The following is a 14,000-nucleotide window of genomic DNA, read 5'->3' on the forward strand; positions in this document are numbered from 1 at the left end:
TTCCTGGCTCAAGGTCCTGTTGAGAGCAGCTTATATCAGTACTGTCCCCAAACAGAAGGTGCCCCCCCCCCAAGTCCCTCACTGTACTTTCCTACCAGGGCCACCTGTCTGTCAAAGGTTGTGTTCAAAAGTCTACAAGCAACAGCCAGGCACAGAATGTGTGTGTGACATGAGCTGTGGACAGAAGCAGGAAGTCTGGAAATATGAAGGCCACCTGCTCTGCTCCAGGAATTCAAGTGCAATTAAAGCAATGACAGCAGCTGCAACTCTGTCGAGAAAACTAAATGCAACTGTGAACTGACTGGCTTGCTACTGTGACCCTTGGGCAAACTGGAGATGGAAATTCAGATGGAGCGTGGCTCCTGGGTCATGGGGAGCCCATAAAACACCTCTAAGGCCACTAAGATATCTAAGCAATAACAGGTTACACAGATCTAGGCTGTTTGACCAAATAATCTCCTCGCACATTAGAATCAGAGCCCAGAATCCCCAGATCCCCTCCTTTGTGTGCTTAGGGGCAGAGTTCAAGAAAATGCATAAGAAGTGGGACCTCTCTCTTTAACCCCAAATTATTGTGCTGAATTGTAAGTTGAGAGGGTGGGGCAGAGGCTGCCATGGCAGTGATTCCGCCCAAGTGTGCAGCTCGCTCTAGTCTCTCCAGAAAATGAGCTTCAGGCTGCGGGGATGTGGGGTCGGGGTGTGAGGCCACAGGATGAAGGGAAGGCTAGACTCAGAGGAACTGGAATAGCATGGCCTCTAGTATACTGGCCCTGACCCTTCGGCACATGTGAGGGAAACTCCAAAAGGCAGACTGACTAGGAAGGGCTCCGGGAACTGGTGGAAACCTGCTGTGAGCTGTGGTTGTCTGGTGTTTTCCAAAATCCACACTTAAGGCTGCTGGAATTCTGTCTCCATTTCTTCTGTTCCCTTCAGTCAATGCGCCCAAAATAAAGCATCTTTTGAAGCAAAAACCAGTCTGGAGACTGGAATACTCTCTTAAGCAATTCCATTTTGCAAAGACACGGGGAAAGAGGTCAGGTAGTGTCTTAGCAAGGTTTCTATTGCTGTGACATAACAGAATGATCAAAAAGCAAGTTGGGGAGGAAAGGGTTTCTTTGGCTTACACTTCCACATTGCTGTTTACCACTGGAGGAAGTCAGGACAGGAACTCAGACAGGGCGGGAACCTGGAGGCAGGAGCTGATGCAGAGGCTATGGAGGGGTGCTGCTTACTGGCTTGCTTCCTCTGGCTTGCTCAGTCTGCTTTCTTATAGAACCCAGGACCCAGCCCAGGGACTGCACCACCCACAATGGGCTAGGCCCTTCTCCCGGGATCACTGATTGAGAAGATGCCTTATAGCTGGATCTCATGGAGGCATTTGCTCAACTACGGCTCCTTCCTCTCTGATGACTCTAGCTTGTGTCAAGTTGACACACAAAGCCAGCCAGTACAAGTAGGTTTTAGAATTTTGTCAGCTGATCATGACAAAAATTTAATTTTATTATTTAAGGCACGAATGGCAATGGACATATCACACGACTGTGGAAACCATGCTGCGCTCTGACCATGTGAGCACATGAGGTTTTTTTTCCCCTAACCTATATGTGGGCCAGAGCTGTCGTATTGTATAACTTAACATGCTCTGCACATTGAAATCCATGTACATATATTCACAACCTGAGTGTCCAGACACATTGGGTCTGTACTGTAACTCCCAAGGTATGTGTATATGCTAGGTTTCTTTTTTCTAGGAACTAGGCTTCCAGATTCAAAAGCAAGAAAGCAGGGCAAAGGATGGGCCTCAACTGGTAGGTGACTGCCTAGCCTTCATGAAGCTCTGGGCTTAATTCCTAGCACTGTGCACACGAGGCATGGTTGTGCACACATGTCATGTCAGCACTTAGAAGGTAGGAGCAGGAGGATTACAACTTCAAGATTATTGTTAGCCTCACGGAGAGTTCAAGGTGAGCCTGGGCTAAAAATTAAATAAAATAATAAAATAAGATGAATAAAAAGTAAGGGGGAGACCTCAAAGTCCCACTCCCCTTGGCTTCTTGATCACTGGGCAATGGGCAAATGCTGATGTGTAAAAATCTTACATATCTCAGAACATGGAGTTCCCAGCATGCAAATTATTAGTAGCGATAGCTAAAGCAGGGGAGACCAGGCTTACAAAGTAGGTAGCTACATTCAGCAAGAAAAATGTTTTGAGGACAAAAAATCCTTTGAATTAGTCTTGAGCCTTCCAAGGACTCGAGTGTTCAGGCTTCTCCTTATGGCTTGATACAAAGCTTATTTCCTTTACTCTCTTTTTCTATCAATACCAAAATAAAGACTCTGGTGCAAGGGAGAAGTGGGGGGGGGGGGAGAAGAAAGGGGAGGGGATAAAAGAGGAGGGAAAGGAAGAAGGGAAGGGAGCGCTTTGAACCATCTCATAGCAATGAGGCAGAGCAGGCTATAGCCATCAAGTCCTAGCTGCTCGTTCTGTTGATTGAGAAGAGCCTGTAGCCTGATTTCTTTCACCCGCACACGTTTGAGCAAGCAAAGTTTATAGAGATGACTTATCTCATTATGTTAGAAGGGTGACGTGCTATCTCAGCATCTATAAGCAATCTGAACCGACGTTGTCGCGTGAAGAAAAGCTTTTGTAAATACATGCGAAAGACGCCATCTCATCAGGCGTCAAGTCGGAGGTGTCCTGGAAAAAAAAATATTACATTTGTGCATTCAATTAGCTTGAGTGTGGCTGGAATTTTGTCTGTGGAAGGCAGCATTTCTGTAGAAAGACTGAAGCATCCCCTATGTCAGCAGGTTTCTTGTGAGAGGGGAGCTCATTCTCCCCTCCAATGCCCTCTTTTGCATTTGTGCTGGTCCCAGCCATGCATCCCTAATCAGAACGCTCAGCCTAGCTCCTCACACTAGAGTGAGGGGGTGAGCGAGCCAGCAGCACTTTCTACAGCATCCCTGCTACCCATGGGTGGGGAGAGCCTTCTGCTCTGAAAGTCATGTTGAGTTCTGAGCCAAATTAGGGCATGGTCCAGAATGAGTGAGAGTCCCCTCAAACTCCCTCCTGGACGATCTCTGGTGACCTTTCAGGGTCATCAGGATGCTGTTTAAACCTTGGAAGCCAGGCACTCAGGCAGGAGTTTCTGAGAGCCAGGGCAGCCTGGGCTATATAGTGAGTTCTGGGCTAGCCTGCACTAGAGTGAGTCTCTGACTCAAAAACCAACAAAAAGGGGAGGAGCTGAGGTTATGGCTCTGGGGTAGATCACTTATCTAAGGTTCATATGTACCTTAGATAGACAAACTTCAGGTATGATGAATACTATCAATACCTACCTTTGGTTTGGTTTGGCTGGCTGGCATTTTTAGTTTTATTTCTGTTGCTCTGATAAAATACCCAGACAAAAGGCATCTTAGGGAAGAAAGAGGTTTACTTAAGTATGAAGTTCCAAATTAAGGTCACCATGGTGGGAAGGTCAAGTCAGGGACTTCAGAAAGCTAATCCTATTGTGTCCACAGCTGAGAGCGGCAAGCAACGCATGTAGACATGCTCACTTGCTTGCTTGCTCTTCACTTGCTTTCTCTATTCTCACCCTGCTCTGAAGCTATCTGCCTAGGGAATGGGCTGCCCAGAGTGGGCTGGGTCATCCCACATTGATTGTGTAATTGAGCCTACCCCTCATAGATGTACCCACATACCCCAACATAATCTAGATAATCCCTCACTGAGCCTCTTCCCGGGCGATTATAGGTTGTATCAAGTTGATGATTAAAATGAACCGTCACACAGCCTGAACACCTTTTCCAAAGGTGGGTGTACGTGCTTAGCCTTATCTTGAAACTTAGTGTGAAAGCATCGTCTTTAATTAATGGAATGTGAAGAAATGGAGGGACGTTGGGCTACAGAGGGTATCTCGGACTCCTGAAACTGCAGTGAAGTATGAGCTTAGTACAGTCATGTATCGTTCAAAGGCGGGGCTGATGTGTTAGTTACGGTGTCATTGCTGTGACAAAATGTGTGACAAAGGCTAAGAGAAGACTGGGATGTGGGAAGGTGTGGCAGGGACTTGAGGTAGCTGGTTGCATATGTCATCAGGAGAGAGAGAGAGAGAGAGAGAGAGAGAGAGAGAGAGAGAGAGAGAGAGAGAGAGAGAGAGAGAGGAGTATGCTGGTGCCCAGCTTTCTTTTTCCTTTGTATTTGGTTTGAGATCCCAGCCTAGGGAATGGCGCCGCCCATACTGTAGAGTGCCATCAACTTTAGTGAAGTTAATCTAGATTGTCCCTGGCAGACATCCCCAAACCAAAGCTTCCATGGTGATTCTGAATCAAATCGCATTAACAACCAAGATTAATCATCATTGGACTTAGGAGAATGCTCAGTGGCTAGCTGCACTGACTGTTCTTGTAGAGCACCGGGTTCCACTGCCAGCGCTCACAGGCTAACTCGAGTTCCAGGGGCTCCAGCACTCTCTTCTGGCCTCCTGAGGTACCAGGCATGCACACGGTGCACATGCATACACAAAGTTAAAACACTCATATACATAAAATAGTAAAAAATAATTCTAAAAAAATTTAGAAGATTAACCTCTAGGGCTGTTAGAGGAAACGCGTCACTACGTAGTTTTGCTGCTGCAAACACCACAGAGGGCCCAAACCAAGACAGCATACAAGGTCACTAGGTGATATATAGTCTATGAACCAGTCATATATAATCTTATGGATCACCACTAGATAGGACTAAAATATCATTTTAGGGTGTGTAGCTGTGTTCTCTCCTTCATCAGACCCTCTTCCATGCCTGACCATAGCCAAACCAGCTCTCTGACACCAAGAAATCAGCCAGGAAGAAACCTATCAGGCAAATCTAACTGTGAGGGTGTCTGGTGCTTTTAAATGGTAGGAACTTTCCTAGATATAACCCATTATAGCTCAAGTCTATTTGCTTTCAAGTAGATTTCTAAACATGAACTGTAAGCTTCAGGAGGTGTATCCCACTGTGCCAGTTGCTCAGGAGGCTGAGGCAAGAGGGTCACTTGAGCCTTAGAGTTGAAGGCCAGCTTGTGCAATACAGAAAGACCCTGCCTCAAAAACTAAACAAAACATAATTATAAAACTCAAGTTGTAGAGGCTGGAGAGATGGCTCTGAGGTTAGGAGCACCGGCCACTCTAGCAGAGGACCCGTATTTAATTCCCAGCACCCACATGGCAGCTCATAACCAGCTGTAACTCCAGTTTCAGGAGAGGATCCAACATGTGTGTAAGCCTTCCACATGGTGCACAGACATACATGCAAGTAAACACTCACGCACATAAAGTCGAGAGGAAATCATTTGAACAGTTTTAAGGTGTAGAAAGGAATAAACAAATGCCTTAGAATGGTGTCATCAGGGAGTTCAAACTTTACTGTGGATCCTCGAACTTGGGAAAACATCTTGGTTTGAGTCTGAAATCTCCTTCCCAAGCTCACTTCACTAACACCTGGCTCCCGGTTTGTGGTGGTGTTTTGAAGACCGTGGGAACCGTAGGGGTGGTGCTTGCCTTGTGGCACAAGGCTCTGCAGCTGGCCTCTGAAGATGCTGCCTGACCCCACACTCCCTCCTATCTGTTTATAGTCTTCCATAATGTCACCTCTACTTACTACGTTCCCACAGCCACAAACATCCCCATGCCTCCCCCACGATGGTAGCCAAGACCCTCTGAAACTGTGATCTGGATTAGCCGACCCTGTGAGGTACTTTGTCTGGGGGCGGTAGAAGGAACAGGAACAATGACGTCACCTTTGCCATGGTTTGTTGAATTCATAGATGACAAGGAAGGCTTTTAAAGTCTGGGCGTAATGCAAGCCTTGTTTCTTGCTTACTCGTTCACTGCACACACAGAGACTAGAGTACACAAGCGTGCAAACACACACCACAACACATACATATACATGTGAACTCACATACCAGAACACGCAATGCCCTTGTACACATAAACGTTCACATGCCGGCATGCATATACTCACACAGGAAAACAGACCTCACACGCACATATGCAGACTCACACATGTACATATAAACCCACACCAAAGCACGTGTGCACATGCACACAGTTGACCTTGCACATACGCCTAATTTTGTCCCAAGGTTTGAAATTCCCTCAGAACACTGCCAACACTTTTACCAAAACTTCAGGGTGCCAGGCAGGCACAGGTGCCCACCTTGTCACAGGCTCATGTTCTTGGAGGTAGAGCAGATTATTTTAAGCACAGAGGCACATGAAACCATCTCTATAATTCACAAGTCCATTTGTTCTGAGCCTGGGAAATTCACTTTTTGAGGAAGGAAAGATGAAGTTGCAATAAAGTAGAGCGCCACCTTGTGGAGAAGTGGGGAAAGACCACCACCATGGATCAGCTGAAGACTTGAGGGTAAACTATCAAGGGACTTCCTTCTGATTTTTAAAAAACCTACAACAAAGTCTGTGGGCTTTTCTTAAGTGAATAAAAATTGTTTTTAATAACTACGAAATCAATCTCTGAAGTGTGCTGTGGTTCCAAAGGCAAACTTCCCATTAGCAGCTCTTAAATTCTGCAATTCCGTAAGAACTGTGGCTGCCATGAACAGGCGTGGAATAAGAATTCCAGAAATTTCCAGAGAGGATGCTTTATCTTCAGTACTGCGTGAGGGTTCTTAGTGGCTTTCTAATGCTGTTCCTCTTATCTTAAAAAAATGAGGTTATGTATAAAGAGTCCATCTGTAAGACATTTGTTGTGTAAGCTTGAAGATCCGAGTTCATTCCTCAGAATTAAAAGTAAACATGTGGGCGTGGTGGCACACACTTGTAATCCCAGCACTGGGAAGGCAGAGACAGGCAAAGGCAGGCGCATCTGGGGCTTGCTGGTCTACCAGCTGTGTAATCAGTGAGCTTCAGGCCACGGAGAGACACTGTCTCAAGAAGCAAGGGAGGCAGTGTCTTCTGAGGAATGCCACGGAAGGTCGTCCTCAGTGACCCCCAGTATGCATGTACCCACGTGTGCAAGCTCACTTTCATGTACACGGGAGAGGGTGAGGAATGGGAGAGGAGAGAGGGAGAATCAGGGCAGGCCTATTTGTGGCTTTTCTTCCTGACCTTGGATGAGCCCCTACAAACTTTTGTCCTTTGTTTCATTGTTTGTATTTCTTATTTTCTCGTTGATTGTCACCATTTAGTTCATAATCCTCTTGCTTAGCCCCAGAATTGCTTGGATCACAAGCATGACCCACACACTCAACTGTATTATTTAATAAAAAATTTGAATTACATTTACGTTGGGTGTGTATGTGTGATCACATAGGCCATGGTGAATGTGCGGGAAGGCAGAGGATTGCCTACGGGAGTCAGATCTTTGGCTGTGTGGATTCCAGGAACTGAACTCGGGTCCTCAGGCTTGCTCGCAAGAGCCTTTACCCACTAAACCATCTCATTGGCTCCAGCTGTTTTGCTGTGTTTTTATTTTTATTTTTTTTTAATTTCAAGTTTTTAATTTTTTTCAACTTTATTTTATTTTATTAATTTATTTATTTATTAAAGATTTCTTCCTCCTCCCCACCACCACCTCCCGTTTCCCTCCCCCTCCCCCAATCAAGTCCCCCTCCCTTGTCAGCCCTAAGAGCAATCAGGGTTCCCTGCCCTGTGGGAAGTCCAAGGACCACCCACCTCCATCCAGGTCTAGTAAGGTGAGCATCCAAATTGCCTAGGCTCCCACAAAGCCAGTACGTGCAGTAGGATCAAAAACCCATTGCCATTGTTCTTGAGTTCTCAATAGTCCTCATTGTCTGCTATGTTCAGCGAGTCCGGTTTTATCCCACGCTTTTTCAGACCCAGGCCAGCTGGCCTTGGTGAGTTCCCGATAGAACATCCCCATTGTCTCAGTGTGTGGGTGCACCCCTCGTGGTCCTGAGTTTCTTGCTCATGCTCTCTCTCCTTCTGCTCCTGATTTGGACCTTGAGATTTCAGTCCGGTGCTCTGTGGGTCTCTGTCTCTGTCTCCTTTCATCGCCTGATGAAGTTTGATATTCAGGAGGATGCCTATATGTTTTTCTTTGGGTTCACCTTCTTATTTAGCTTCTCTAGGATCACGAATTTTAGGCTCAATGTCCTTTATTTATGGCTAGAAACCAAATATGAGTGAGTACATCCCATGTTCCTCTTTTTGGGTCTGGCTTACCTCACTCAGGATAGTGTTTTCTATTTCCGTCCATTTGCATGCAAAATTCAAGAAGTCATTGTATTTTACTGCTGAGTAGTACTCTAATATGTATATATTCCATACTTTCTTCATTTAAAACCCATAAAATGACAAGTTTGAAAGCTAAGGTTTCAAGTCTTCTTAAGATCTAAAATTTTATGTGTCTAGGGGGAGTCCTGGAGTTAGAAGGGAGGCTGAGTTGGTAGACAGCCTGCGTGGAATGCACCAACTCTTGGGTTCACCTTGTGAACCTTGTAGCACCATATATGCTAGGTATGGCCGGGCCTATAATCCCAGCACTTAGGACGTGGGAATAGAAAGATCAGAAGTTCACAGTCATTCTTGGTTACTTAGTGAGTTTCAGGCCAATATGGGCTACATCGAAACCCTGTCCCCCAAAAAATGTTATTGAGTTTTTAATTTCTCATATAGATAAAAAACATTGTCACACTTTTAAATGCTGAAAATAGTAATTTAAATAGTATAAGATTAAAATATTAATTGAAGCCTCATTTTGTCATCTAAAAGAAAAACTTCTATGAATGATAATTATGGTGATTTCAAAATGTATTAATTTCTTAATCCATGATTCCTGGTAAAATGCAGCTATCTTGCCAGGTAACACTAATTTTTAGTGAACATTGAAGCATGATTTCAGAAGACTTTTACTTGGAATATTATGTTTTACATAGTTAACAAACTATAAAAACAATCTGACATAACAATTTTTTTTTGTTTTGTTTTGAACTCGGCTTTTCTGTGTAACATCCCTGGCTTCCCTGAAATTCACTTTGTAGACAAGGCTGGCCTCAAACTCACAGAGTGCCTCCCGAGTGCTGGGGTTTAAGGCATGCACCCCCAACCCCCACTCCCATCATAACAAACTCAATAGTCTTTCCCTCGCTGAAATTCTTACATCCCAATGTGAGAGTGTCTCAAAGAGAAATCACATTTCAGACAAAGACAGCAACCACGGAGAACTTATCCAGCGGGGACAAGTTTTCACAGGATGCTGGGGGCCTCAAGGTAGGGATGCTGACATTGTCCACCTTGTTCTATCGAGATCCCATTACCTGCATCTGTCAGTGATGTTGAGTCAGGGTACGGGAGGCATCGCCCCTGTGCTGAAGGACACTTGGGGATGGGTGCAAACTTTCTCTGTATTCAAATCATTTTTTGTATGTACATTTCAAGTGTTCACACACATTTTAAAACACTCACACATATCTGTTTGATTCAGTAAAATATATTTTACGGTATTTTTGGAAAACAGAGGAGGAGCCCAAAGGCTTGATTGATGTAGGGGTAACCAGTTTGCTTCCTGGTTGGATTTAAGGCCCTCTTCAAAAGAAAGCTATGCCTGCTATTGTAAACCAGGTCAAGATTCCCATGGACGGTGAGGTCATAGACTCCAGGGGAGATATAGTATTGTTATTTTTGGTAAACAGATGCGATGTCAAAGTTCCTTCTGAATTTTTATGTTTATACCCATCAATGCTGCTCCAAAATAAACGTGGGATAGAAGCTGCGTTGGTGAGTCTTGGCCACAAGAGGGCGCTCCAACAAAACATCTCAACTCAAAAGTCTCAGCCAAACATCTCGGTTTCGAGTTTCTGGCTGGTTGTATAATAAACAACCTTCATGGTCACAAATATTGTTTCATACAAAAACTATCTGGTAATCTCTGGTCGGTAATCTCTGCGTGCAAGTCAAACTGCTTTTATGAGCTGAATGGACTCCGTAACTCCTCCACCAGTTTAAAAAGAAAAGGGCAAGAGCTTTGCAAACCTTCCTTACTTTAACCACAAAACCAAACAATACAAACTCAAGCACACACAGAGAAATTCCGCTTTCAAAGAAGACTTTTGTGCATTATCTTTTTAAGAATGCTAAGTGTAGAACTATGATAAAAAATATTAAAAACAAAACAATCTCTTGCTGTCTAATCCGGATAGGGCCGTGGCAGAAAATACTGCTAAGGCTTTCGGGGACATGGACAATTGAAAAAGCAAGTGGGCCACAAGTTATATGCTGGTATCTGAAGCAAAGACCCCACCCCCACCTCATTCCCCCACCTTGGGTTATATATCATGATGGTTCTTGTGGGCATAATTGTGCAGAATAAACACCCTTTACATCAAAACAGTTTTTACTGATAATAAAGTAATTAGAATAATTTATGTCCCCCGGTGCTATTCAGACCACGGCTTTGCTTTAGAGGAGGTTAAGCCGGTTATTGACCAGTATCAAGAGGGTCTCCCCTCCCACCTTCTCCGGTGACATGTTTATGCCCAGCTGGCACTTCTAAATTTTTAATAGAGACGAAGAGATTCCGTTTAATTAGGCCGAGAGACTTGTTCGGTGCAGGTACTCGGGTACCGGCTGTAATGAAGAACGGAAACCGCCCATTGAACCACCTTTGAAGTCCCAGCTCCTTTAGGGATCATTGTGAGCCCAGCTCAATGGTGCCTGCGCTGCTTCCATCCAGAGGCTTGCTAATGCAGAGAGCGAAATCTAGATGAAGTAATTACACACAGCCCTTGCCCATAGATGGTCAAAGGGTTTCCTTTGCCTCCCCAAATCAAAGTTCTTCATCTCGTGTCTGATTGGAGTGTTGAGACGGGGCTACAGAAAACCCACTCACTGTCTTTAGAAAATCCTTTCTCCTTTTTTCTTTTAATTTTATCTTCATATATTCTACATGTCGTGTGTGTGTGTATGTGTGTGTGTGTCTGTGTGTGCGTGCACATAAATCAGGTAACAGACACGTGTTACCGTCACAATGTTTCATGGTCATAATCCCTTCTGAAAATCAGAAATTAATTTTTTACCTTCAATCTCTGACCTTGGGTAAAAATATCAAATATTTGTGTGCCTCCGATGCACAGCAAAAAGGCCACCTAAATTAATGAGGTTTCTTGAATGGGTGCTCAGAAATGAATTACAAAGCTTAAGGAGGCGGAGAGATTTCTCGCGATTCTTGAAGCAATCTGCACGGTCCCGGGGAACGAGAGACAGGCTTTGTATTATCTCGGTAGGATTAGTTCTTAGTTCCCGAAAGCTGGTCTATTTATGGGTAGCTAAAACGGAGTTAAACTCGGCAAAGGTTATTGTGTGTGTGTGTGTGTGTGTGTGTGTGTGTTTTAACCCACTCTGCTGAAGGTCTATTTCTTGTCGTCACCTTTTTCAAGTTTCCCTTGGAGCCAGGTTAGCAGTCTGCACCTGGAGTGAGTCCAGGAAGCTTGGATAATAATCTAATCCCCTCGGAGGCTCTCTGAGCAAAGGGAGGAGGATGAGATGCTTCATGCTTCCTGATGAGGTATCCCTCCTGATGGGATCGCAGCTGACAGTTCGCGCCAAAGCTCCTCACAGGCCTTCTGGCGCCCTCCTCAGAGTCCGCTAGACTCAGTAGCACAAACTGTAGTAAGCATCGGAATCAAGCCGCCCCTAGTAGGAGAATACAGTAATGTTTGTGGAGAGAGCGAGTGTTTGCTCTGCTGCAGGGAGAGAAGAGGGTAAAGTATAAAGGAGTAGAGAAGGTGGGGGAAAAAACCCTTGCTTTTTGCTTGGCTTGAGGGTGACGTTCTGGGCTCTAGAACGTTCCATTCTAGGGGTTGCAAATTCATTTTCTTTTCTACTGAGTACTTGCCTAATTTATTTTCATAAAGGAGCCAGCGTTGCGATTCTGAACTCATAAGATCAAACAGGACCTAATACGGTGGGATTTGTTCTCTTATTGATCAGCAAGCTTTGTCATGATGGTAGGGAATTGTGTTAGCAGCTCTTCAGAGAAGCGAGTCTTGGTTGGACCCCCTCGAAGTTGGAGAGTAGAGAATGGCAAACAGCTCAAAACAAGGGGCACAGGAACTGCAGGGTATGCAAGTGAACCTTGAGAGGGGCTTGTGGCCACTGCTGATGGCTTGAGTTTTATCCCCAGGACCCACATAGTAGAGAAGAGAACTGACTTCTGCAAGTCACAGTTGTTCCCCCCACACTCATACACACACACACACTCATACACACACACACACTCATACACACACACTCATTCACATACACACTCATACACACAGCGTAGCACACACACATACACACACACACTGTGGCACACACACATACATACACACACATACACACACACCATGGCACACATACACACACACCGTGGCACACACATACATACACACACACACACATACACACACACCATGGCACACACACACACATACACACACACCGTGGCACATAGGCACAGCCCTATCATATAACAAACTCAAAGGGGAAAATGTTGACTAGTTTACTGGGTTTGTTTTCTTTTTCCTTTTTTTTTTTTTTTTTTTTGTTTTGTTTTTCAAGACAGGGTTTTTCTGTAGCTTTGGAGCCTGTCCTGGAACTAGCTCTGTAGACCAGGCTGGCCTCAAACTCACAGAGATCCACCTGCCTCTGCCTCCCAAGTGCTGGGATTAAAGGCGTGCGCCACCACCACCTGGCCATATTTGTTTTTCTTTAGTTTCTGACAGGTTGGTGCGAGTTGACCAGTCTGTCTAGTTCCAGTCTCGTTTGAGACACATAAGTCTCCCAGTTTTGTGGAAGCCTCTGGAAAGAAGGGAGAGGTGTTCATTGTAGAGGAAGAACGTGTGACACGTTTTTAAAAGTTCGCTTAGGAATCAAAGCTTTGAAATATGCTAAAATGGAAGATTAAAATGGGAAGAAAGCATTTATGAAGAAGGGACTTAGGTGGCACCAAGTTCCATTTGGGCAGGGAGAATGTCTCATCCTGGTGGGGACGGGATGGACTTCAAGGCCAGGTAGTCTGTGCTTTTCATTACTGTCATAGACGGGAAATGGAGGCCCATTGTAACTCGGTGACTTACATAAGATGCCGCAAGGGGTGGGCGGGGCACCCCTAGGGAAGCAGCTGCCTGGGAAATGGAGGCCTATTTTGGGGATTGAGAGGGGCCAGTGAGAAGACAAGACCTCTGAGCCAAGTCTCTGGACCAGCAGCTCCTGGAGTTTGTTAGATGATGTGTCTGGGTCCAGCACAGAGAGCTGAACTTGACTCTGCATTTTGACACAACCTGTGGGTGAGTTCTATGCACAGAAGAGTGTGGGAAGGGCCAAAACCCCAAACCACAGCTAGAATTATGGGACAGCTCAAAAGTCAGGGTATGCCAGTGCTCTGACTGCTTCTAAGGCAGCTGCTGCAGAAAATGCCTGCTTAGCTAAGGGTGCATTAGGTACTGCTCCCATTGCTGTCGGACAATCCAAGTAACTCAAGGAAGGAAGGGAGGAAGTGAGGGAGGGAACGAGGGAAGGAGGGAGGGAAGGAGGGAGGGAGGGAAAGAGAAAGGAAGGAAGGAGGGAGGGAGGGCGGGCTTGTTTCTGCTCAGAGTCTGAAGGATCGGTCCATCATGACCTCAGGGACATGAAGCAGCTGGTCTCACTGCATCTGACGTCAGGAGGCAGCGGAGAGATGAGCACCATTGCTCACTCCCTTGATCGTTTCACTCAGTCCAGGACCCCAGCCCACGGGATAGTGCTGGTAACAGTGAGGTGGATCCCCCACGTCAGTTCTCACAGTTTAGAAGTCCCCCCCAGGCACGCCCAGAGGTCTGTCTCCTAGGAGAGCCTAGATCCTGCCAAGTTGGCAGTCCACATGTGCTGTCAGAAAGGGGGTGTTACAACGTTAGAATGCTAAGTGGAAAGAAGAAAACCTGACATCACGAAGTGAGGATGAAGGTGAGGGACGACAGCAGCACTGTGTGATTCAACCTCTCTGAGCGGCAACT

The sequence above is a fragment of the Chionomys nivalis genome, chromosome 4 (genome assembly GCF_950005125.1).
Source record: "Chionomys nivalis chromosome 4, mChiNiv1.1, whole genome shotgun sequence".
NCBI classification, from domain to species: domain Eukaryota; kingdom Metazoa; phylum Chordata; class Mammalia; order Rodentia; family Cricetidae; genus Chionomys; species Chionomys nivalis.